The sequence below is a fragment of the Trematomus bernacchii genome, unplaced genomic scaffold, assembly GCF_902827165.1.
Source record: "Trematomus bernacchii unplaced genomic scaffold, fTreBer1.1, whole genome shotgun sequence".
Lineage (NCBI taxonomy): Eukaryota > Metazoa > Chordata > Actinopteri > Perciformes > Nototheniidae > Trematomus > Trematomus bernacchii.
In genome coordinates this window covers 20,617,880-20,639,881 of record NW_022988043.1, presented here as the reverse complement: position 1 = coordinate 20,639,881, position 22,002 = coordinate 20,617,880, and the positions used below count along the sequence as shown (strand labels likewise).

At 40.9% G+C, this 22,002-nt stretch overlaps 1 protein-coding gene across 1 annotated transcript in view; it reads left to right on the top strand.

Annotated features, from left to right (window-relative positions):
* The first annotated feature begins 272 nt into the window (after window positions 1-272).
* The window catches only part of LOC117472391 (spermatid perinuclear RNA-binding protein-like), a 102,739-nt gene continuing 81,009 nt past the window's right edge, over window positions 273-22,002 (top strand). Inside the window, exon 1 of the mRNA XM_034117545.1 lies at window positions 273-487. The gene's annotated coding sequence lies outside the window, so the exon portion shown is untranslated. The remainder of the gene's footprint in view (window positions 488-22,002) is intronic.

Here is a 22,002-nt window from a genome sequence, read left to right as displayed (position 1 = left end):
TCTCCTCTATTATGTCTGTTTTGTTATTTTCAATTCATTTATCAAATATAGCATTTTGGTAATGAATTCTTTGAAATCTAGTAAGAAAAAACACAAAAACAACAATATACTGTGGTCTCAAATATATTACTGAGGACATGACCTCAGGTTGGCATGTCTCTAAAAAGCTTTACTTGGTCCATCTTTTCTTTAGACGATCTTTGTTTCGCAATTTCATTTGGTTGGTGCATGCGCACCCGCAACCTCTGCTCCCCCCTGCGTTGGATGAGCGCTGACAGCAGGCTGGCCAGAGACCGTCAGCAGCCGCTGTTGTTGCCGCTTCCACTCCACGTTGTGAGACCGGATACAAACTGACACAAGTACGGGAATTCATTTCTGTAACGGGCAACAAAAAGTGTTTTCTGAAAGCTTTTGGACACAGTGAGCGCCGAGCCTACTCCTCCTCCTCCTCCTCCTATTCCCGGTGCTGAGCGGACTGTCAGTGAAGGTAAGTGTCCGCTTTTTGTGACAGTTTACGGTGCGGAGGGAGAGAGGGATGAACCGGTGTGCTGCTGCCGTGTTGTTGACCGTCCCGCACGGCTCGGTTAACTTCAGCCTCCATGTGTGTTAGCTCTATTCGCGTGTTTAAATGTGTGGTTTTACTGAAGTCCACTCTTGTTAAGGATATGAACAAAAAAAGGCAAGTTTTCAAAGGGCTGCATCTCGACCGTGCACCCCGCGTGGAGCTGACCGTCCTGCACGCGGCTTTTTAACATTTAAAGAAATACCTTACCGATTAGATATACTGTATTGATTGCAAATTGGGGATTTATTTCCGTCACAGCAGCATGCAGATAAGACATTGCACATTAATTAAAAGTGAAATAATAATAATGATAATAACATAAAATACAATACAAAATAGTAAAGATATATCAGCAGAAACAAAACAGGTGAACAAAACCGTGAGTAGTCGATAATGAAAGATATATCTATACAGTATATCTATTGAATACACAAAATAAATATACAATTATACAGGATTGTACATTATGACCACAACATCACAAAATATGCAATTACAGGTAGCCCAACAGACTATCCAAATTAATTTCCCACAGTTGTTATGTTAAGTGCACTTGATTGTTTGATCAGGTTTCATAATTGGACTTTGTGCAAACATATTTCATAACATGTTTTCATGCTTTAAAGGTAGGGTAGGTAATTTTGGAGAAACCAGCTCGAGTGCGCTAGAATTTGAAAATACACAACCGGAAAAAATATGCCACTTCCTTACAGAGCCCCTCCTCCAACACCAGTGGCGAGCCGTCAGGGCCCTCTAGGCCCTCTGTGAGGGCCTAAGATATTCCAAAAAAAAATATTTAAAAACATTAAAAAAATATATATATTTTTTAAATATATATTTTTTTAATATTATTTTTGTTATATTTTTCATTAGTTTTACCGAAAAAAAACTTGATTTAATAAAATAACATTTCCAAATAAATAAATCCTTCGAATCTGCCTGTTCAGTCTCTGTTTGAATGTGCAGGGTTACATGAAAGAAGCTCGTCTGGCCCTCTCTGCGATTCACAGAGGGCCCGCTATAGTAACTGAACGAGAGAGTAATGTCAAATGACAGTACAATTGACCAATCATATCTTCCCTCTAAATGGGTGGGTTTTATTATCGCGGACTAGATGACAAGTTCCGCCCGCTGTGAAACTTTTCTTGTTTCCATAGCAACAACAACTTCCTGTCAACAGCGTGAACTCGCCTTCAAAATAAAACCATGCCAAATTACACTTAAGACATACAACTGCAACGAAAGTAACAAACACAATGCAATATCATTTTCAATGTCAAAGAACACAAATTGGGTTCACAGGTGTTGTTTTGTGTGGTAGAGGGTCGCTGTCATTGATGCGTTTTGCACCCTGGGCCGTTGTTTTGATATTCCGCTGAAGTATACGCTGTGACGTAATAACTCTTTTTTTTTTCTTTTTTTCGAGGGAAGGGGTGGGGGTCAGAGGGCCTAGGTATAAAGCTCACGGCTCGCCACTGTCCAACACACACGAACGCGCACATGACCAATGAGGGCACGAGATAAGTTTGTGCACAGATGGAAAGCTGACAAGCAGGTAGGCCATCCAGTTATTTTAGCTGGGCCGGCTCAAATGATTGGTCCTGCTTTTTACAGTACTACGGCTTCCACAGATGACATTTTTTTATGGATTTTTTGTCAAAGCACTTAAGATATTCATTGCTATCGGTATGTTAAGAGCATTCCATGGAATAGAACAAAAAGTGTATCTCGAGCCGGTTTCTCAAATTTACCTAACCCACCTTTAATGTTTCAAAAGTGCTTTATCTAGTATGCTCTGATTGGTTGGCTGGCTGGCTCTGTTGTGATAGTCAACTGATTAGAGATGTCCCACCACTTAGCCTATCACGTACAATTTGTTGGAGCACTAACCAATATAAGCACCTGTGTTACATAGTGATGTCATTATGTAGCAATAGTAAACAAAGGAGTCCAATGGATGGGAGAGAAACTCCCTCTGGAGGAAACATAGGGATTTTAGCCTGTAACTATTATCATGCACAAAGACCTATATAACACACTACAGGAAAGGGAAACCACAAAAAAACAACCAATCAGCAGTCAGTAATTGTTCTCTGACTGTACGAGACTGAACCTGGTTGCTGTAACTGTGAGGAGTTGCTTTCTCTGTAATAGGATTTGTACAGCTGTGTAAATCTCATTCACACTCTGCCATTTTTTGTGGCCACTTTTATTTTTTATTTCTTTTGATGTTTTTCACAGATGTGAATGGAAACCATGTTATTTTCTCGGCCCTGGCTTGTATTAAAATAGTCCAAAATGATACTGCTATATCATCTACTTATATTTCAGTTCGGATGCTTTTTACTTTTTACATGAAGATTAAATGAAAGCAACTCTCAAGACGGTTGGTTCGTTGACAAAAAGGCAGCATGGTCCAAGAGAGATTGTCCCATAACATAATGTGTCCCCTGGTGTAGTGTCATCAAGACCCTCCCACGGTCCCACCCCCATCTGCTTAATGAGTGAAAGTATGTCATATTTTGAACCTCATAAACACTGAACAGTCCAACCTCCAGTGGGAGCCCGGTGTGCTCGGTAAGCAGTCCTAGCCCCCAGATCCCGGAGCAGGTGGCTCCTCTGAGGCCGAGGAATGTAAATAGAAATGGTAACCAGAGCCTAATGTTCGTCGGCGGGTAGCCTCCGGACCGGCTTTAGCTAAAAGTGTTGACGAGGATGCAGAAGCAGCACTTGGTAATAAGGATCAAGTGTGTGTGTGACATTTTCTTTTCAATTAGAGTTGTCCTGTCCGGTGTGTAAGGAATACACCAATGTTTTCTTAATAGTAAATCCTCAGCAAAGATGCTGACAGAGGGTAGTACCAACGTGTTGAAGCTCAAAGTCAGATGAAGCTGCACAACCCTTTCTGTTGATTAAGTTGATCAAAGTAGCTAAATGAGCCGACTTATTACCATCTGGAACATTAGCTACTTTAAGCTTAACGCGAAGCCTTGTGACCGTGATAGTTTGTTTATAGCCTAACGTTGGCTTCTTACTTCTGCCGGTTGTATCTGAAGCTTTACAGGTTTTCAAAAGGCAATTTCTTAAACGTTTGTTTTCCAAAGATTGTAATGTACAGAAAATACTTGTCTGCAATATTTGCAAATCCTATTAAAAAAAATCCCATTGCATTTTGCCAAGGGAGCCCTGTGTAGTTGCAATATAATAATTGAATTGATCGAAATGTTGACATGCCTTGTCTTTTTATGATTGCATCATTTGTTTGTATTCATAATTGTTAACGTTTTGTGCATCAAGTTCGAAACGTTACGTTAAGTGACGTATGACGGATTATATGCTTTTGTACATTTCTGGAGATTTTATTGTGTCGTAGATAGGGGACAGGAATTCAACCCCTATAAACATTGTGGCATTGATTACTGATGCCGATGGGAAATATGAGATAGCATTTGATGTCCAGAGCAGGTAATTGTAATTCCGATAACTGCAGCACCAGAACAAATACTTGATGATTAATCTATTTGTCAGTAGACAGAAAATGACTCAACAGTTATTTGGATCATTTTAAATTGTAGGATGACATGTTCCCCAGCTGTGAGGTTGGAAACCAATAACAGATGGACGATGAAAACTTAATTTCATCACCATGATAATATGATCTTGCATGTGGTACATAATAACACTTTATAAAACAGACAAGTCAAATCAAGCAATCTGATTGGTTCTTAGCCGTGATATACTGAGCGTATACCACGGGTAGAATTGTAAGTTACTTTTCACAACAAGTCAGTATCCCTCCGCGTCTGAGAAAAACTGTATACAGTTGGGCTGAAAAGCAAATGCTTTTCAAACTGGAACAAGAAAGCAGCGGAGAAGTAACTTGGGCAGAAACCCTCCTTTTTACGCAACGGTCCAGACATAGACATCAAACGGCAAAAACATATTCAGTGTGCAGTTCCTTTGGCATTAGGGCAGGGATATTTAGATACTTTCCAAGGTTTGACATAATGAGTTGTGCTACTTTTAAAGCAAGCAACGATGTTTTCAAATCTGTAATCAAAAAGGTCCGCAAAAACGCTATCGACCAATCAGATTGCTTGATTTGACTTGTCCGTTTTATAAATATATTTACATTTCTTCCGTTACGAAACAAACTTACAAAGCATAAGATGGAAACATTTAAGATTAACTTAACTCCGGGGGGGTCTTACTATGGAGGAGTGGATTGAGGAGTGCCTATCTCCAGAAAAAAAAAGCACCTAAAAACGACGACATGCAGAGCTACGTGAAGAGCAGGTAGACCAAATGGAAAGGTACCACCATTCAAAAGCTTTCTGATGCGGGTCTTGAAACAAAGCAGAGAAATTATGACCGTTAGTGGCCACAGGTGCGAAAGCTCTCTCCAGAGCTACTGGAAGCCGAATCTCGGGGACCGGAGAAAGTGGAGCAATATTCTCGCCACGCCAAGCAACAACCTAGAACAACCTCAACCTATACAAGTAACCTCGTAAGCCATTCTACTGATGCTGGACAGTTTTTCAGTGGGTGCACAATAAACGGCAACATACACATCAATGTAAATAAATAGCCAAATAATGGATCAACGCTCTCTGTCTAATATGTTCGCTAGCTGTTAGTGTTGTTGCATAGAAACCACCTCGCACTATGTTTCGTGCAGAAGGCAACGGAGGGACTATTTTATATTGAACATCATTATTTACTAATAAAAACTATTTAAATTAGAGTGTGTATTTTTCTTTCATATTGCCACACTTGGTAACCGTTTTATAAAAGCAATAGCTCACTTCAGGCCGTGATATATGCTCATTATATCACAGCTAAGGGGCGTGGTTCGGCCCGACGCGAAGCCTGTCGTGAGCTATTGCTTAATTATATCGGTTTACATACCTTTTTTTTAGTATTGATTAGGCCAGGGGTTTTCAAAGTGTGGGAAGGTGAGCCTCCCCTCAGAGAACATAAGAACAGCCGCACCATATTATTGTTGTTGCTATAATGCAGGGGTATTATTATCCAGTGGAATGCCCTTACCTACTGGCCTAGTTAAATCAAAGTGGTTACTTATTTTTGTCTGGGCAGTGTAGTTTTACACACCATCTTATTTGACTTTCTCAGGGCAGACCCCCACAAAGAAAAAAATATATGTACACACGTAAGGTCATCATCTTAACAGTTTTTTATGCTCGAGTCATCGGTGAGCAGAGCATCAAGTTGGCATGCCTATTACAGCTGAATGCGGCGATTACCATCTTGTTCAGCAAAACGCCTCACAAACGTATTAAGATCCAAAGCTTTAGTGCGTTTTGATTCAATGCTGAGTACAGCCAAACTTGACAGTCTCTTCTCTGTCATTGTAGACCGCAAATACCTTATTCCTTCCGTGTACTTGGGTCCGAATGCTTCTCGTTTTCTGCCGCCCGTTCAATTGAAATCGCCGCCAATCACATTTCCTCGCTCGCGCCAGGGTTACAAGGCTCGCGTCTTGTGCTGCATTCACTTGCACTCGGACATCAGGGATTTTCTCTGATAAATGTCCGATGAGCCACAACTTTTATTTCAAAACAAAGCTGCCAACTGGGGTGGCCAGACGCTGTCTCCTCTCTCACTTTAGGTAACTTCACTAAAAATCGATCCATGTTGCCGCTCGCATAAAGTTAGCTGAAGTTAACAAGCTAGATTTCACTGTTTCTCTTTATTTTTTTCTCACGCTGCGCCTCCCCTGAAGCTCTCTGGCGCCCCCCAGGGGAGGCGCGCCTCACACTTTGAAAACCGCTGGATTAGGCTATTGCATAAAGATATAAGGCCATTTTTCATTGTAGAGTTACATCTTTGTTACACTTCTGGATTTATGAAGTTGACCTGAAATTGGCCTGAAAACAACCCAAGCCCCCACTTTGTCATTCTACAACATGTCCGCTGGAGCATCATCACCCCCCCCCATGATATCTTGATGTCTTTGATATTCCCTGTTGCTGCTCTTCAATCGTAATGATGAGAAATAAGTATTCTCCAAATAGTTTCTGTCCTTTTAGCATGAAGACCCAAACACATTTAGAGGATGATGTGAAAGTCAAACTCACCATGGTAACCAGACTTATGCGCTGCATGTAAATGGTCTGCAAAGGCTAACATCTCAAAGTCCATGCCAGAGGGAGTTTCTGTCCCTCACTGCCATATTTGAACTAAGAAACAAACAGGAACAAACAAACTGTTGGTTAATAAAACGATAAGTAAAACAACAGAAAAATGTAAATACAATATTTAAATAATACATTAATGTTTAAATCAATTACCCAAAACTAATGGCAAATGTGTTCTGATTCTAGCTTCTTAACTGTTAGGGTTTGCTGATATCTTTTGATTTATTTATGATTTTCAATAGAATATATTTTAGTTTCAGTCTTTTTTAGCTTTCAAAACTGTGTTGACCAAAGAGATTTTACATGGCTGAGACTGAATAAATATGTGTGGCCTCTATCATTATTTAGTTTAGAATATAATCATCTCATGCATCAGACACAGGATTAAGACCATTGTGTTCCACGGACTGTGAGTTCCAATACCAGTTCTACTGTACCATTAAGTATGCTAGGAAAATAATCACTGTATACTAAATCATAGTATGTCAAAAGCAGTATTCCAAAAAACACCTGCATCCCGTACTGCATCCGGCGTCCTTTTGATTTCTTTATGTCTCGTTTTGTCATTGACCTTACAACAACATTTACATATAGTGGTATAAAAACCTGGGAAATATCGACCACATATAACATAGCACCCATATGAATTATGAGTGGATATAAATATTTAGTGATAGCCGCATCAGCATATTGTTTACTTATTCTCTCATGCGTTTGCTTCAATAGCACCTCTTCAGTGTAACCGAACAGATCTGTTGAGGTAAGGCAGTGAAACCTGAGCAGACGTTCCTGCTGCCATCGCCTCCATCTTCTCTCATTTCAGCTCCACCCTCCCTCTTATTTCACCCACCCTTAGAGCCTGGAGAGCTCAACTCATCGTGCACTTTAAACGTCTGAAAGTAGCCTCGTACTTAGAGCTTGTATGATGACGGAATAGATGGAATCAGATCTGATGTGAAATAACTACCTCGTCATCCGGGACACGGTGTTTTTCCCCGAGGATGTTTCTTCTCCTGAGCTGTTTGATGTTTTCAGAAAACACAAACCCTGCAGCCCTCTGGTTTTTGGAAATGTGATCGCTGCCAGTCGGCTGCTTCTGCCAGCACTGGGACTTGTTTACAAAACCCCTCATGGACTTCCATCATAGGGCCATGAGCTCACACGCTTTCCCTCCTATATCAGAACTGAAAATAGATAAATCTTTGTTGATGTTTTGCAGATCAGTGAAGACGGTTTAAAGGGCGCTTAGTGAATTAATTAGCAGACCGAATCTTCCCAGTAAGAGATAACCATTTGCAGTGGCGAGCCGTGACTTTTATACCTAGGCCCTCTGACCCCCCCCTTCCCTCGAAAAAAGAAAAGAAAAGAAGAGTTATTACGTCACAGCGTATACTTCAGCAGAATATCAAAACAACGGCCCGGGGTGCAAAACGCATCAGTGACAGCGACCCCCTACCACACAAAACCACACCATGTATATAAACACCTATCATGACAGGGCACCCACAGCCAAGTAACAATTAAAAATGAATTAAGTCGGCACGGCGGCCCACATTGAAAATGACTTAGGCCTATACCTTTGATGATCAAATCACTTAAACACAAAGTCCATCCTCCTGTCCTTTTGGATGAAGTACGTGATGGCGGGTCATTCAGCTGATCCTTTGCCACTCCAATTTATCATTGTAACTCAATCTTGAAAATGACTCGGTTAATAATTTCGCAACGATGTCCTCTCTATCACTGACATGAGCCATCATGAACGAACTTATGCTAATCATAAATCTATCGATCATAAATCTATCGATTTAGATTTATGATTCGAACATTATAAAAGTAGGGTAGACATGTGGATATTATCCGGCTGAACAAAACGTGCATTTAACTAAAAGGTTTGTTTTCCACAGATCTTATTTCAAGCTATTTTCCAAAATCCCATTGCTTTTTTGTCGAGGGAACCCGAGCGCAGCTTACTTCCGGGTTTTAGGACGCGTCACTGCACCACTTTATACACATGTATAAACTTCACAGCGGGCGGAACTTGTCATAAAGTCCGCGAAAATAAAGCCCACCCATTTAGAGGGAAGATATGATTGGTCAATTGTACTGTCATTTGACATTACTCTCTCTTGAGGTACTATAGCTGGCCCTCTGTGAATTTACAGCTGGACCACCAATCAGCTCCTGTCTTCACAGTAACTCGCAGAGACGGCTAAAGGAGCTTCTTTAACCCTTCACATTCCAACAGAAACTGAACAGGCAGATTCGAAGGATTTATTTCTTTGGAAATGTTATTTTAAATACAATTAAATCAAGTTATTTTTGGTAAAACTAATGAAAAATATAACTAAATTTTTTTTAAATTTTTTCTTTTTTTATGTTTTCAAATATTATTTTTTAGAATATCTTAGGCCCTCAGAGGGCCCTGACAGCTCGCCACTGACCATTTATTTATGTAATGTATAAATAATTGGTTTAATGCTGCCATTTCTGTTTAGGCATCCACCAATCCAACATTTTCTTTGTCAAACCTCTCATATTCAACTTAAGTCAACCTGATATATTTAAGTCTAATATTATCTTTCTCTTTTAGCTCTGACTCCCGAGGAAGGTATACAGTATACAGTGATGCGGAAATGACTCTTAAAACCCTAGAGTGACTGAGCATTTACCAACCCGGTTCAGTTGTCTCGAACTCAACGGTTTTTTGAACGCGCTTGTTGATAGAAGCCTGAAATAAGTTCTGTAGTTAACACAACCTGAAGAGATTTAAAAGTTTTATTCTCTGACATGCAATCCATCTGTAAATATCCCACTCGTGAATGTGCGAAGCTTCTATGTATCATAAAAACGGCTGTTGCTAACAATTGAATAAAAGAGACTACAAAACGTCATCATGCCGACACAAAACTGCCAAAACAGTAAGCTGAACAATGCCGAAAAACTCGTAGAGCTGATGGGAAGTCAACTACAGAGTTAGGGATAATCCTCTGGGACTTAGTCATTTTGAATATCCTCTTTTACAAAACACATACGACATTGATGTATATGTAATTTAAAATATTGATCTGTCAAGCTTTAATATTCGGCATTAGCAACAGTTGAGAATTCACTGGTGCAGTCTCTACACTACCAATGCTCTGAATAATAAATGAACAGGTAATACTCCTTTAAGCAGCTCAGGTAATCTCTACTTTAATCACTATGTGCTGACTTTGAAACCACGCTAAGTTCTTATTAGGTTTGAGCATTTTAAAGTTTTGTTGCAACTACATTATCAGTACTCTAAAGGCCGGTTCAATTCTGGTTGTGGTGTGGTAAAAGTCTGACATCCAAACCAAATAAAATAGACAAATAGCAACAACTGTCGAAATAAATTCTTGGTCATCATGAGTCATGACCAATCAGCAGACAACCAGTTGGTTTCAATATCTGTACAATAATCAGATAAACTGTAGATTCCCCGCACCAGGCGCTGTCACTCCCCTAAGATATCCCTCTCATCTCTTTTAGGTTCTGTTCAGCTCGAGGAACATGAGTGCTGCTTGTTTGAGGCTCGCTGAAAAAGAGACCCACAGGGAAGCAAAGCACTTTGCCAGCAAATTCACAGGGATGGGAATACACACAAAGGCATTTCTGCTCCGGTAGCATTCAGCCAGGCCTCCGAGGTGAAGGACAACTTGTACAGTCTCATAAGCATAAAGAATGGATTTCAGTTTTCACTGATGTATTGAGTCAAATGTGGCCCTTTTTATTCACAATCATCTCTCCTGCCAAATCCCTGAATCTAACTTTATGAAGAAACCTGCAATAACCTTTGTACTTTACAGATCGTTTTGGCAATTTAATGTATTAGCAATATCCAGTTACTGTTTTGAAGAGGTGCTGACCTAAAGAAAATTTTACTGGTCTCAGTAGGGAGTTTTACTTTCTTACTGTAATCTAAATTATATTCAGCTTTTCCACTCTCTCAAGGCAATCAACATTTCTTTGGCTTGAGAAAATGTTAAGTAGACGCACATGAGAGCAACCTATCCAGGTACTTTCCCTCTATGTCATGGCCATGCCCCTTTTTTGTGAAAACATTCCCTCTGAATTGACTGCCGGTAAATACAGATTTACATACATTCTTAAGTTTTCAATAATCACATCAAACATTTAAGAATAGTGTGCAATTTTCTAAAATGAGCCAAATTAAGATGGTCATTCAGGGAAACAATTTCTCAAAGTCATTGGAGATTGACGATTGGTGCATAGATATAGTTAAATTAAAAGCTATAGAGCAGCGGTTTTCAAAGTGTGAGGCGCGCCTCCCCAGGGGGGTGCCAGAGAGCTTCAGGGGAGGCGCAGCGTGAGAAAAAAATAACGAGAAACACTGAAATCTAGCTAGTTAACTTCAGCTAACTTTATGCGAGCCGCAACATGGATCGATTTTTTGTGAAGTTACCTAAAGTGAAAGAGGAGACAGCGTCTGGCAGAAAACGTGTGTCACTTGCACTTTTGGCTGTCTGTGGAGACAGAGTTCCCTCAACTCGCCAAAAAGGCTGTAAAAGCACTCATTTCCTTCACCTCCACCTACCTGTGTGAGTGCGGGTTTTCCGCATTGACTTTGATCAAAAGCAATTACCGGTCAAGGCTGCAGCCAGAGGATTACCTGCGTTTATTCCTGTCTACATTGCATCCCCGCATCATCCGCCTGTGCGCATCAAAGACGCAGACTCATTGTTCCCACTAAAGTAGGGGTGAGTGTAATAAGGAGGCAAAGTTGACGTTCAGTGTGTTGCCGGGAGCATATAAGGATTTATCCACGATGTTGAAAATGTTAAACATGTTAAAAAAAACATAAAGATAAAAAGGTTTAAAAAAGTTATTGTTTAATGTTTTAAAGAGGTGACACTACTCAGCCAATCAAATCGGTGCAGTCAGTGAGTCAGCACGATAGATTCAAACACACACACACAGATACGAGACAAGAAGAGAGAAACAGTCGGAGTCATTTCAAATGGCATGCTCAAAAAATAGAAAGGTAGACAGCGAAAACAGAGCATTTAATGACATTTTCTCTTAACCTGTTAAGCCCGAGAGACCCCGGTACCGGGGCACTGCCGCAACATCTTGCAGGAAACAGTGTCTGAGGGCATGTTCACTTAATAAACTATGAATGTTTTATATCCATGTAACGGGAAGAAACTCATCTAACTGATCATTTTTTTTTTTTTTTAAAAGAAAACCCACAATGCTAACACTGAGCCTCTGAATTAGCAACGAGCGAAAAATGCTAACAGATTACTGCACCGAAATTCACTCACAAAACCTTATTATTTATCTTTTCTTTACATCCATGACATCGTTTCACATCGTGAGGTGACACAGAATCGATGGGTACCCTCATTATCACTGAATTATACGAAATGGCGAAGTTATAAGCAAAAATGGACATCAAAACAGGTGACGCTAGGTAGCTAAAAATGCTAACATTTTTACCTTGGCTCTGTAGTCTCTCCAAAGTGGTCTTCAATGGCATTAAAACGATAAAAACGCTGCTGAAGTTAATCCATAGGTTAATCCAATGTGTCTGTGTCCCTTTGAAATGATTTCTGATAATCCATAAGCAATAAAACTGCTTTTCCGTTTCCAGATGTCAAAGCTAGAGATAGGTTCGCTCTGATGCAAAACTGCATGCGCGAAGCCCCCACCTTTTCTCTTCACAATGAGTGTGTGTGGGGGACTCCCCCTTCGATTCTATTGGCTCTAACGGTCAGAAAGAGGTGTCAACCATCAAAATCGAGCAAGGGGGGCCAGAGATATGGAAAATCCACCCAAATGACCCCAGAAGTGGTTTCTTTTTGCTAAATCTCTCTAAAAAGGTCAAATGTCACTTGTTTTGCATCAATCTTGATACAGGGTACTTATTATATGTTGTACTTTGGATTCCTAAAGCTTTTAGTCTACCTTACCATCATCCAAGGGTAGTTTTCACTATAAGTAAAAAAGAATTTTTGGACGGACACTATAATTTACAGTTTTTTACTATGTTCAATCTGAATTTTCTTTAAAATAAAAAAACATCTATATTGATTCTGACTGTTCTACATCCAACTCACAAGTTTATCATTACTTTGAGAAAAAAGATTATTAATTTAACCCTTTTAGAAGGGAAGATATGGTCATTTGTTCTGGGAATGTCATTTTCGAGCCTGAGACCTGAAAAACAGGCTCAGGGCTTAACAGGTTAATAGAAATAGTAAAATACTAAATCATCTGGGTTTTAGGACCGTGGGGCCGGGGCCTAACATTTTCTCTTACTGGACCTCTTTGAAATGCAAATGAATACCCCTGCATTATAGCAACAACAACAATAATAATAATAATAGCAATAATAATTGGGAGGGGGGACGCGGCTGTTCTTATGTTCTCTGAGGGGAGGCTCACCTTACCACACTTTGAAAACCCCTGCTATAGAGGATCAACGTCCTGTCAGTCTCTCGGTGGACACGTGGCAGGCAGCGTGCTAACACTAAAACTGGTGATTCCTTTGCTTCCCAGTGTTTTATATTTCAATGCAGCATCTACAGTCACTACTTTGACTTTTATAATGTTACTTTGACGATTAACGTTAGCCTCACTGGCATCATCATTTAGCTGTGAGGAAGTGTTTCCCATACACATGTATTCACTAACCACCCCATATGAGGATATTTGTCGTCTCTGTAGATGGCATGATACTACGGATATTGTCTTCGAAGTAAAGGCATGGAAAATCTGAACTTTGGATATTTTTGTTGTTTGACGTGCAATACAAGACACGGCAGCTTTTAAGCAGGATAACACGTTTTTTTTCCACTTGCCGCCGATTCTTTGTTTTCACCGGAAAGAGGGCGGGGCTGACATTCTGCTAGGCAGTGACATAGCGCTGCTTTCATCTATGGGAGATAAATATAAAATCTTGAAACCACCAGAACGCACTGACACGTTTATTTACACAAGTTTGAATAACCAAATATCAGAATCCTTATCAAAAGAGCTTGTTCGGGCTTTAATGTAAAACAAAATTGTGATCTAACTTTTAAAACTGTTATATTGGTATGTTGGTCAGGCTGCAGAGTAGAATTAAAATGTATGGTGGGGGATTTCATTTTTTTCTGGGAATTAATTCCAGAAACTGTATGAAATAAAAATGGCTCTTTTAATTTAGAGTAGTAAACTGAATAACTGACGATTCAGCTGCTTGAGGCAACAATCATGTTCTTCCAACAGGCTCATCTGCTCATTGACTGGCAGGGTTGTCCACATGGATCTTATACATCCAGAGAGATTTAAGAGAAAAAGGCACAAAACAGTATACAACAAATCATCTCATGTTATATACTGTCACAATCCCCAACCCTATTTTGAAGCACAACACTATTTAGTCTAATAATACCAATACAGTGCGAGTGGTATCTTACATCACATGCTTTTGCAAAGATGATTTGTCTCAGGCTTCTGTTAAACAGCCTCATGAAGTGTAACACCATTCAATCTTGACTTACAGGTTATTGGGCTGCCCACACCAACGATCAATATGAGTTTAAATCTATTGATTTAAAAACCTATTTTCCCAATTCTTTGTATCTTGACTAACTGGGGTCGACAATTCTTGGCAATGTCATCCTTTGGGAAATATGTCTGTCATCCCCTAAAAGTGCCTGTTTTGAACACATTTCTGACACCATTAAGGACCCAACAGAGAATAAAACATACCGTTTTCTTTTTACCTTTCACTTAGTTTTATTGTTATTCCTGTTCCTAACCAAGTCTTGCTCAAGGAGAAATCTTGCGTTGCATACATTTTTTTGAAAGACGTTAAACATTTAGCCATGACATTGACCATCTTTTAGATAACACTGCTTTTGTACTAAAAACCTTGAAAATACTTGTACTCTTTTCTCAAGCTTGACTTCATGCAACGAGTCAAACACCACAAACAGACCAGACAAATTCTAACAATTGATGTCCTCATAATTAAGTTGGACACCCAAATACCCAATTTACCTTTGAAGTCTGGACAAAGGAAACTGTCTTGACAATAAAACTGAACAGATAGTTGACACTGAGTATGTGGGTTGAGTGCTGCAGGTGATAGGGCTGGCTAAAAGATCAGGTGATATTTTTTATTTCCGCACTGGGTAGCAGGAGTGTGTTGAAGCAGTACGTGAGCTGTGAGTGCGATGAGGTGGAGTTCAGGAAGAATGTGTGCATCCTGAGCTACACTAATGAAAGCCATTGGTCGACAGTGTGGCTTTAGACTCTCCTGCTGCACAAAGCTAAATCAGAAAATGCTCCTTGAAACTATCACACTAGTGATTTTAGGTAAAGATCTCAGTCCGTACTGAACATATAAAAAATAGTATAACGGAATATTAAACAGAATAGTAAAAAGCCTAAGGCCGTGTGTTTAGACAGCGCCTTTTTCTGGCAGAAAGGCTCTGGCAGGGTGATAGAAAGTTCTTCCTTTAAGCATTGCATAAAACTCTTTATTTCGCTCACAATGTCCTGACAACCTACCAACGCTTTTATAAGACCGACTAGCTTTGCCTCCTTGACTGTTATCGATCTATTTGGGATACTTTTGTATTTTGTTGACATTGTTCCTCACTGTGGACACAAAGTAAAAGGTTCTTGCTCCCAAACTTTGTATCAATGAGCTACAACTCTCAATGTCACAGCCTTAGAGCAAGAGGGACGATCCGCATTCAGGCCCGTCGGCCGATTTACAAAAAAAAAGAGCTTTTAATCTTAGTTTTGATAGTTGGCGTCTGAAAACCAATGTAATAAACAAGCGTCCCCTCCAAATTCTACAGTGACGTCAGCAGCACACAAAAAGTTAAATATTTGTAAGGGGTCACAACAAAAGTAAGGAACGTTCACGAGGCGTGGAAAAAGATGTTTGTTCTCAGACAATGTGTTATGTGGCTCGAAAACATATTTTTCTTTTTGTTTTCAGTTGACAAACACCTAATTTGTGTATGGAAATATAAATTCAGCTAAGACTTACAAGACAAGTGTTTGAGCTCAAGAACACGTGTTCCCAGGTTAATCTACTCAATAAACGTAAAGAATTTTCCTTCCTTAAAATAACATTGTGTACCAAATCCACAATTATTTTTCACAGACCTGACATGTGTTTGTTTGTCTTTCTGTTCTGAGGCTTTCTAACAAATGAAATAAATGCAGGATACCAACAACACTTGAAATGCTCTGTGATCAGCTACTTTGAAATTGAAAAACAAGTTATTACAGAGAGAAAATGGGGGCAACAGAAAGCTGGTTTTCTGAACACTTCTATCACTCAGCTTCTACCAGAGCGGCCCTTTTTTTCAAAATACTTAAACTTGACCACCATTTTCAGATTGATCAGATTCTGGACCAAAACAATGCTGTCTTAGTGTAAAGAAAATGCAAATCGGAAACTGTTTTCTTTTGTGTGCTATTAGCCTTAAAGAGTGTTTTCACACAGATTTCAGGAGAAGGAAAGCATGCACTGGCACGTATTGGTAGAATGTATGAACCTCTGAACAGCTGGGTATGATTTGTACACACCTGTTTTTTCTCCTTGCAAACCTAGTGTGGAGTTGTTATTTTTAAGACACAACGAAATGGCATCTTCAATATGACAGTTTTCATGCTCGAACAGGCTGTTGGAGAATGAGAGAATAGTCCAACTGCCCCCCACCTGCTGCAGTCAATAAAGAGGCACTATAGAAGTATAGGAATGCACAGGTCGAATTCAAAAGTGGCCCCCAAATGCACATTTTCGGGTTCATATGTGTATTTAATGCTTTAATGTGACATGTTTACATGCTTTAAAGTTGAAAACTCCCTCCGGAGGGAACTTTGGGATGTTAGCCTTTGCAGACCATTTACATGCACAACAACCTATACAACACACTACAGGAAATGGAAACCCAATAAGAAAGTATAACAGAAGGTATTAAAGGCGTCTAACTCAGACAAAAAAAAAAACGTTTACTTTGAGACAAGGGAACCAGAAGTTGAAACAAGCTAACTCATCTCCAGGTTTTAGGACTTAGTGCCACTCTATCCAACACAGAGGTAGCTGGCTTGCCTCTGTGAACCGAACTACTATACGCTTTGAAAGTGGATTTAAAAGGGCAGGTTACAGCTTTATTTGGCACCTCAGGTGTTGTAGCAGCGGGTCTGCTGGGGTACGCCGAGGTGCAGAGTCTGATATCTCTCTCTCAGGCTGTGGATGGTGAGAGGTGAATGGAGGCAGTGAATTGGCCTCAGCCCATGAAGCCTGTCTGGACTGAGGCCTAATACTACGCTGCTGGATATTATAATTAGCTTCTTACAGCGGGACTATATTCAGAGTTCACTCAGGGCTCCAAGGAAAGCCTGGGAAAGAAATGTCATTCTGTGCACGTCCTCAAAAATCTGTATAACTGCACAAAAAAAAAAGATGGGATCCCTGTGTAAGAACTGTTAAACCAATTGGATGAAGTTCATTAATGTTAAAACCCAAAAATGTAACAGTAACGATATGTAGCTTTTTGGCTCCTTATGATTTTATGTTGTGGTTAATATTTCACTATATCTATAAAGTTTCAGTGTAGCACAAATTCTTCAAACATTACATTTTACATTTCAAGTATTTACCAAATGGTTTCATTGCCCCTGGCTCAACATATGATGTGATGTTTCCATTAGGAAAAAAGATCAATACTGAAATCATAAATAGCCTGTTAGATAAACATTTATTGATAGCGTTCATTATGTGTTTTTGATGATATTTATTATGATGACATATTATGAACATTGTGTGGAGACAGTGACATTGACCATTGACTTATCATTCAATATCATGATGTGGAATTTCAGGTTTTGAATGAGCTTATGGGTCAGGTTTGAATGCTGATATAATCCATCAGTATGAATTTAAATGGCTGCGATGCTGTGTTTCATCCTTGTGACTCAATTATATTTCAGATCTGTGTTATCAGCGATGTATCACTGCCTTAAAAACATAAAAAATAACGGAAAATGGCTGTCCCCCAAATGGCAAATTGCTTCTGTAAAAATAGCAAGTAATGAGTGGGAGCATCCCAAAAGAAACTCTGGAATGGGTGCACTTACATTTCCCGAAATATAAAATCCTGCAGCTTAATACAAATGTAGCAGCCTGATGGGAAGAAGCGGAGAGGGTTGAAATGAAAACTACTGTAGGGCTCAGGTATCCTGTCCTCTAAAGTCCTCAGTGCTCAGCTCAGAGTGGACAGCCGTGCCCCGCCTCATGATGTCTCCATTACCTGGCTGAGACACACACACACACACACACACACACACACACACACACACACACACACACACACACACACACACACACACACACCACACACACACCACACCCCCCACCTGCTGCTTGTACCCACCGCAGGAGACTCGCTTCATATGTCACTCTATTCTGATTGGTTGTGGGCAGAGCAATGAGCTGAAGCTGCATCATCTCCTGATTGCCTTATTTGTTATTCTTTATTGAGTGGACACTGGGTATATCATGATACTGCTATTGGAGCATGGAGTGGTGCAGTCATGACATCTTTTTCATCTCTTTTTGCAATGGATTTTGGAATATTGTAGCAAATAAGCTTTGCGGCAAACACACGCTTAGTTTAGTCACACATTTTATTCAGCATGATAATCTCCAAATATATTTTTATGATCTTGAAGCTTACCACATTGAAGCAGCTGAGACCTTAAGACATGTTAAAAAAAAAAGGAATATGAAGTCACAGAACAGCTCTGTTGTGATTGGTCAACTGCTTAGAGATTTCCCACCCCTTTAAAGAAATAAACCAACATAAAATAAACGTAAACTTAATTTGCAGTATATACAAATGTCCACGGTCGAGCCTAAATAGCTTTACAAACACTGTAAGGATAATACATAAATTGGTATGGCAAGCAATAAAAATGCAAGGCAAGCTCTTTCTGTGGACTAGAATAATAAAGCAGGTCTGATGGAGGCAGCAGCTCTCTCTCAGCTCTCTCAGCTCTCTCAGCTCTCTCTCTCAGCTCTCTCTCTCAGCTCTCTCTCTCAGCTCTCTCTCAGCTCTCTCAGCTCTCTCTCTCAGCTCTCTCTCTCAGCTCTCTCAGCTCTCTCTCTCAGCTCTCTCTCTCAGCTCTCTCAGCTCTCTCTCTCAGCTCTCTCTCTCAGCTCTCTCAGCTCTCTCTCTCAGCTCTCTCTCTCAGCTCTCTCTCTCAGCTCTCTCAGCTCTCTCAGCTCTCTCTCTCAGCTCTCTCAGCTCTCTCTCTCAGCTCTCTCAGCTCTCTCAGCTCTCTCCTCTCTCAGCTCTCTCGCTCCTCAGCTGCTCTCTCTCTAGCTCTCTCTCTCAGCTCTCTCCAGCGCTATCTCAGGCTCTCTCTCTCTCAGCTTCTCTCAGCTCTCTCTCTCAGCTCTCTCTCTCAGCTCTCTCTCTCAGCTCACTCTCTCAGCTCTCTCTCTCAGTTCTCTCAGCTCTCTCAGCTCTCTCTCTCAGCTCTCTCTCTCAGCGCTCTCTCTCTCAGCTCTCTCTCTCAGCTCTCTCAGCTCTCTCTCTCAGCTCTCTCTCTCAGCTCTCTCTCTCAGCTCTCTCAGCTCTCTCTCTTAGCTCTCTCTCTCAGCTCTCTCAGCTCTCTCTCTCAGCGCTCTCTCTCAGCTCTCTCAGCTCTCTCTCAGCTCTCTCTCTCAGCTCTCTCTCTCAGCTCTCTCTCTCAGCTCTCTCTCTCAGCTCTCTCAGCTCTCTCTCAGCTCTCTCTCTCAGCGCTCTCTCTCTCAGCTCTCTCTCTCTCAGCTCTCTCAGCTCTCTCTCTCAGCTCTCTCTCTCAGCTCTCTCTCTCAGCTCTCTCTCTCAGCTCTCTCAGCTCTCTCTCTCAGCTCTCTCAGCTCTCTCTCTCAGCTCTCTCTCTCAGCTCTCTCAGCTCTCTCTCTCAGCTCTCTCTCTCAGCTCTCTCAGCTCTCTCTCAGCTTCTCTCTCAGCTCTCTCTTCAGCTCTCTCTCTCAGCTCTCTCAGCTCTCTCTCTCAGCTCTCTCTCTCAGCTCTCTCTCTCAGCTCTCTCAGCTCTCTCTCTCAGCTCTCTCTCTCAGCTCTCTCTCTCAGCTCTCTCTCTCAGCTCTCTCTCTCAGCTCTCTCAGCTCTCTCAGCTCTCTCTCTCAGCTCTCTCAGCTCTCTCTCTCAGCTCTCTCTCTCAGCTCTCTCAGCTCTCTCAGCTCTCTCTCTCAGCTCTCTCTCTCTCAGCTCTCTCTCTCAGCTCTCTCTCTCAGCTCTCTCTCAGCTCTCTCTCTCAGCTCTCTCTCAGCTCTCTCTCAGCTCTCTCTCTCAGCTCTCTCTCTCAGCTCTCTCAGCTCTCTCAGCTCTCTCTCTCAGCTCTCTCTCTCAGCTCTCTCTCAGCTCTCTCTCAGCTCTCTCAGCTCTCTCTCTCAGCTCTCTCTCTCAGCTCTCTCTCTCAGCTCTCTCTCAGCTCTCTCAGCTCTCTCTCTCAGCTCTCTCTCTCAGCTCTCTCTCTCAGCTCTCTCTCTCAGCTCTCTCTCAGCTCTCTCTCTCAGCTCTCTCTCTCAGCTCTCTGTTCTTTCTCATCATTTCCTGGCAAAAATCCTCCTTTGAGTCTTTGTCGATACTAAGGTGGTTTTATCTTTGAGAAGCACTGCTCCATTTCTAAGTAATGACGATATCCAGACATTCACAGTTTTGACCCAATATTGCTCTCTTATAGAAAAAAAGTTTGGGAATATTTTAATTCATTCACTGTCAGAGACACAGGAAATCTGTCTATTTATATTTTCTTATCCTGTTTTTATTCAGTCCAACATCGTGTTGTTCATTTTCTATTCAAGAGCAGTTTGCCCTGATCCAAGACCACAAACAACTTATCACTGTCTGCATGGCTATCTGCCAGAACTCTGACATTTTAGTCACTGATGCCAAACATCAGATAGGATAAATAGTGGAGGAAGTCAGCGATAATCGATAAATTGACTTATCGTACGATAAATAAAAATGGACTCGATAACTTTTCTGAGCTCGATAAATTGAAGTTTATATAAGGATGTGACCAGCATTTTAGCCAGGCGCGCTGTGGCTGCCGGCCACGCGTGCTGTGAGGGCACCCAGCCAGGTCAGGAGTCAGACACTCCGCGTGCACGTGCAGCAGTGTAGCATCCAAATTAATAATATAGCGACAAGCCGGAGACAACGTGTGACTTACTCGAGGGGAATTTAAAGTGAAATGGAATTGGTTACAAAACCTAACTACACATCTGCGGTGTGGCAGTATTTTGGATTCAAGCCAAATCAACGAGGCCAACCTACGGATTTGAATGAGCCGGTGTGTCACATTTGTTTAAAAAAAGGTAGCGACAAAAGCAGACAATACCACAAATCTTAAACTACACCTAAAACATAACCACCCCATTCCGTTTTCCCAGCTGGGAGCAAACACGGCAGCTGGAGAGCCCCCACCACCCCGACAGTTTACAATCAAAGATGCATTTGCCCGACAATGCAAACATGTTGGTGTTCCTTGCTCGAAAACTGCATCTGGGTCTTTGTATGGACAGTGGACTGTACACTTGACTGTTGTTTTAAGGAGGTTTTTTTTGCTTGTGAGACAATGTGTGCTCATATTTATTTATATATATATATATATAAATACATAGATAGATAGATAGATAGAGAGAGCTCTGTTTTCCAGCCTGAGTCTATTTAATTTATTGTTTTGGTTGTGTGTGATTTAATTAATTTATTATAATTTAATTAATTTGTTTTATTTATTATATATAATTTATATATTTGAATATTATTTCACATTGAATCGGCTGAATTGACGACTATTGGTCGACTTGAACAATCTTTATTCGAGAGCAGCCCAGTTAGTTTGTTCATGAAGCGTTGTTCCGCTAGTACATGAGGTTATGAAACCAAAGAAGGAGGACATTAAATGCAATCTCTACGATGTATCTAAAAGTAAAGTGTGGAAGCCCACCATCACCAGAGGCCTGTACTACGAAGCTGGTTCAACCTAACCTGGATATGTTTGAGTTAGCCGGTTGGCCCAATCCAAAACATACGCGCTCTCGCTAAGCTGTACTACGACGCTGGATATCAAGTGGATCGCTCAAGCCAGCCGTGTCCTATCTAGTTAGGTGCGCGTTCACATGAAAGGGGTGGTATTTGGAGCATTCGACCAATCTCAAACATGGACAAGCGTACTGACAGCGCAGCGCCATACTTCCTGAATGAA